The 5140-nt window shown below is 47.6% G+C and overlaps 1 protein-coding gene across 9 annotated transcripts in view; it reads left to right on the top strand.

Annotated features, from left to right (window-relative positions):
* Positions 1-5140, top strand: part of PDZD2 (PDZ domain containing 2) — a 472210-nt gene that overhangs the window by 210288 nt on the left and 256782 nt on the right. The window contains exon 1 of one of the 9 annotated variants that reach the window (XM_016953485.4): positions 3778-5116. The exons of the other annotated variants lie outside the window; for them this stretch is intronic. The gene's annotated coding sequence lies outside the window, so the exon portion shown is untranslated. Of the gene's footprint in view, positions 1-3777; positions 5117-5140 lie in introns of those variants that run through there. 9 annotated transcript variants of the gene reach the window in all.

Genomic DNA, 5140 nt, shown 5'->3' with positions numbered 1-5140 from the left:
TCTCTCTCTCGTATATATATATACGTATATATACACGTATATATACGTATATATACGTGTATATATACATATATATACACGTATATATACGTATATATACACGTATATATACGTATATATACACGTATACATACACGTATATATACACGTATATATACGTATACATACACGTATATATATACGTATATATGTGTGTGTGTGTGTGTGTGTGTGTATATATACTTATCATCTAGTTAATGTCCACAGTTGGGCATATTTTTAGCGATGCCCATCCCAATAAGGAAAACAAAGGTCCGATGTTTTGAGAGAACATTACATTCTCATGGCACCTTGTTTGTGAGTTAGGGAACACAGAGGTTCAGGATCTTTACTTCCACATATGATGGAATAACAGTGGAACGCTATAGTTCTAGAAGGGAATAGAAGGCGTTTTCTAGCCTCACTTCTGCTTAAACATGCAAAACTATCACTTAGGATGGAGTCTGATAGATGGAGATTGCACAGTGTTATCAGATGAGACTATCCTAAGGTGAAGTCAGTTACCATTAGGATTAAGCAAGTCGACTTTACATTGTACCCAAATTCTTTTTTTTTTTTTTTTTTTTGAGACAGAGTCTTGCTCTTTCACCCAGGCTGGAGTACAGTGGCGCCATCTCGTCTCACTGCAACCTCCGCCTCCTGGGTTCAAGCGATTCTTCTGCCTCAGCTTCCCGAGTAGCTGGGACTACAGGCGCATGCCACCATGCCTGGCTAATTTTTTATATTTTTAGTAGAGACGGAGTTTCGCCGTGTTAGCCAGGATGGTCTTGATCTCCTGACCTTGTGTTCCACCCGCCTTGGTCTTCCAAAGTGCTAGGATTACAGGCGTGAGCCACTTTGCCTGGCCTCCCAAATTCTAAAGTTGTATTTTGAGTCTCTTACCTCTTCTGTCCTCTGTAGAGATGATGAACAGCTGGTCGGTATCCTCTTTATAATAACCCTTCAAGTAGGAAAAGGTTGTTAAGTTTGCCTTTAGGCACTTTTTTTTCACTCTAGACTAAACAACTCCAAATCCTTTAACTTCCCCTCGTAAGTTCTATTTTCTGTCTCTTTAATCATTTAGGTTCTCCTTTGGAACCTTTCCAGTGTCTCCACATCTTCCTTACAATAAGAGGCATCAGATTGGACATACCCCCACCCCCCCCAACCCACCAGTAAGAGTCTGTCTGCTGTCAAATTCTTTATTATGGGGTAGGGAGAAGGGGGGCACTTCCCTTTCCTGTCAAACTCCCACCAGCGTGAATTCACCCCAGCACTGCATTGCCTATTTCTTATCAGTGCAATATGCAGATTCCTATTAAATGCATGATCTGCTGTGATCCTCACCTCTTTGTCAGTTTTTCTTGAATCTAGACATTAAGCCCCATTTGTGCCTGTCATTTTGATCATCACCCCTGAGGATACCACTTTGAAATCAGCCATCATGCTGAACTCTAAACTGTTTTTAATGAACCATTTCCTTAATGTGTGGAAGCTACTTTGGATTCTGTTAACGTATCAGCAGTTCCCACTCAAATTAATGTTATTTGTAGACTCTGGGTATGCATATAGCAATTTCAAGTATTATTTAAACCAGACCCAAGACAAAATCGTAGACCACATGCTAAGCACCCCTTTGTTTACTGGGCCATTGATCTCTTTTCCAGTCAGCAGTGAAACCTCAGTTAGGGAAAAGACGCACCAGATAATATCTTTCTGGCCTGCTGATGAGAATGGCATATGCATGCAAAAGCTTTCCTGAAATTAAGGTATTAGGCAGATGTGGTCACATTTTTTTTTTTTTTTTTCCCTGAGATAGAGTCTTGCTCAGGCTGAAGTGCAGTGGTGGGATCTCGGCTCACTGCAACCTCCACCTCCTGGGTTGAAGTGATTCTCGTGCCTCAGCCTCCCGAGTAGCTGGGATTACAAGTACCCACCACCACACCTGGCTAATTTTTATGTTTTCAGTAGAGACGGGGTTTCACCATGTTGGGCAGGCTGGTCTTGAGCTCCTGACCTCGTGATCCGCCTGCCTCGGGCTCCCAAAGTGCTGGAATCACAGGCATGAGCCACCGTGTCTGCCGTGTGGTCCCATTTTCAATTCCCAGCACTTACGTGCCCCAGACTGAGCTGAGGCAACAAAGATGAGGATGGGGCCAGAATATTTCTTTGCATTATACTTAAAACCATACATTTATTTTTATTATTTATTTATTTTATTTATTTTTGAGACTGAGCATTGCTGTGTCGCCCAGGCTGGAGTGCAGTGGCGCAGTCCGGGCACACTGCAACCTCTACCTCCTGGGTTCAAGCTATTCTCTTTCCTCAGCCTCCCAAGTAGAGTAGCTGGGACCACAGGCGCGTGCCATCACGCCTGGCTGATTTTTGTATTTTTAATAGAGATGGGGTTTCACCATGTTGGCCAGGCTGCTCTCAAACTTCTGACCTCAAGTGATCCAACTACCTTGGCCTCCCAAAGTGCTAGGATTACAGGCATGAGCCACCGCGTGCCTGGACTTTATTATGTATTTATTTTATGTTTTTGAGTTGGAGTCTCACTCTGTAGCCCAGGCTGGAGTGCAGTGATGGGATCTCGGCTCACTGCAACCTCTGCCTTCCGGGTTTAAGCAATTCTCCTGCCTCAGCCTCCCGAGTAGCTGTGATTACAGGTGCCCACCACCACACTCAGCTAATTTTTGTATTTTTAGCAGAGATGGGGTTTCACCATGTTGGTCAGGCTGGTCTCGAACTCCTGACCAAAAGTGATCCACCCACCTCGACCTCCCAAAGTGTTGGGATTACAGGCGTGAGCCACTGCGCCTGGCCCATACATTTACTTTAAACAGCATTGATGTACACATCATCAATTATGTACCTGGATTGAAGGAGTGGAGAAAGAAGCTAAAACATTGGGAAACTGTTGTGGAAAAAACACTCAGAAAGGAAGCAAAGGAGCACTTCTCAAATTATTATTAGAAAGTTATTCAATTTGAACTTAATTCCCATAAAACGTATAGGATGCTAATGAAAGACTACCACTTCCTGGCAGAAGAGTGGGAAAAGGGAAGGGGGTGGAGCCAGCATTCACTGAGACCCTTATAATATGTGTAAGCCAGACACTTTGTGTTAGAGAGTTCTAATACCCTTGGTTTTTTCTGAAATCATCAGCCTAATTTGCTTTGACCCAGGAATTGCGATGTTTGGAGGACTGGTCTACAAAGCTTGTTCTCACTGGGCACATGTAGTGTTCTCCTAAACTCCATGAGGTGTTGTTGGTTGCAGTACCCAAAACTTCTTGAAATAAATCTTATCCTGGGGTTCTGTTTCCTTTTGGTTCTTCCGAAGGAGGAATACCATGACCTGACACTCCTTGCCTGTTTCTGGGTTGGCTGTTGTGCCGACCTGAATGAAGCAACTAGGGGTAATTCCAGGACTGGTAATGATGATAATTATTTACTATGTGCTCTGGGGCTGCTTCTGAGAGTGGGCAGATTTCCAGCCCAGGCTTGACATGGGTTGGCCCCTCCTAGGCTTTAATTACCCATTCCGGTGGCAGTAATGGTACTGGAATTGAAGCTTTCTTTTGCCTCCTCCATTATAATTAATTGCTTCGAATTCCACCAGATCTGTCCGTTGCAAAGCTCATTTACTTTTAGGGGCTGCTGGATGCCTACAACCAGAGCTTAGAGCCAGAGGGGTGGAGTGGGACTGGGGTGTGACTCTAACATGAACCCCAAGGAGTGGAGTGTGTGCCTGCCTGTGCAAGTCCCGGGAGGGAGGCCCAGGGCTTGAGTGAGTTTGTTTGCACTGAGATTGGTGCCATCAACCTCAGGAGCTCTCCATTCCTCTAGCTCAGGTCCCTGGGAGCTCCACCCTGGGTGCCTTTTGAAGCCAGGTGAAATGTGTTTTGAGCAGACGTTCCATAAAGGCTTGAGGTTTGGCACCAGCGACGCTTTTACTTTTCAACAAGTGTCAGGAGTGGGAAAATGGAAAAGAATACAGCTGAAGTTTTGAAAAGCAATGAAATGTGGGGTGACTCCCCCTCCCGCTGCCAGCCCCCCTCCCCTGCTTTAAGAAAAGCAAACACTCTTTTCCTGTCTTATTTGTGTTCCCATTAATTTAAGACAGGAAGCCTCAGTGGGTGTGATGTAAACAATTCGGCCTCGTGGGTCGGGCTTCCTCATCAGTTTGCAGCTGGAGCGATGGCTGCAGGGCCCAGGCCCACTCAGGCCTCCTGGGGGAGGGCTTGTTGACTGAACCCCACAGAAGGTGGGAGGGGTAGGGGAGCGGGAGAAGGTATAAAGGAAATGCTTCAGTCCTGCAGTCACCGGCGATTGTAATTCAGCGGTGTTAACTTTGGTTACTCCAGCAGAAAGGCTCTGACCGGGGATTTCTGGAAAGTTCCCTGACATCCTGCCCCATGCGATGGTTGTGATTTTAGCTGGGGGCTCCACCCCTGTAAGAACTCAGGCTGCCGCGGATTATGAAACGGAGTGGTCATGAAGTGAATTGATGTGGGAAGGTGGAGCTTCTTGCAATGGCTCGGAGGGAGAACTTTTGGTGCAAACGAGGGTCTAGGGTAGGGCGCTTTTTCCTCTAACCTGCTCCAGGTTTGCCCCAGGAAGCTCCTGAGCCCTCGGTGTAAACAAAGGTGTCTGGAAGAGAAGCCCCAAACTCCCTGAAATCCTCCCCAGGGCGGTTTCCTTTTCCCGGCGAGGGGAGTGACCGGGGAGGGGATCTTGGAATGCCGTGGGGTTTTGACAAGTGAGCAGGGGAGTGGCGAGCCGAGTTTAGGATTGCATTACAGGCTTTTCCTAACCTCCTCCACCGCGGCGCGGAGGGAGGAGGGGGGGTCCTCCCACAGACCTGGAGCTGGCGGAGAGCAGCCTTCGGGAAGTCCTGCAGGAGCCGCGTTCCAGGAGGGCAGCTGGCAGCCGCCCCAGGCCCCCCGGCCGCCTGCAGGTGATTAGGCTAATGAGCTGCCCCGGGGGCGCGGAGACTGGCCTGGCGAGCGGATTACCCGGCGCCCAGCTGCTGCCGGCGGAGACTCCCAGGAGCTCCGGAGAGGAACCCTCCGAAGGTGACTTCAGAACTGGAGGTAGGAAATCGGCTTCTCAGGCGA

The sequence above is a fragment of the Pan troglodytes genome, chromosome 4 (genome assembly GCF_028858775.2).
Source record: "Pan troglodytes isolate AG18354 chromosome 4, NHGRI_mPanTro3-v2.0_pri, whole genome shotgun sequence".
Lineage (NCBI taxonomy): Eukaryota > Metazoa > Chordata > Mammalia > Primates > Hominidae > Pan > Pan troglodytes.
The sequence above is the reverse complement of the archived record's forward strand: the minus strand, read 5'-3'. Positions and strand labels throughout refer to the sequence as shown.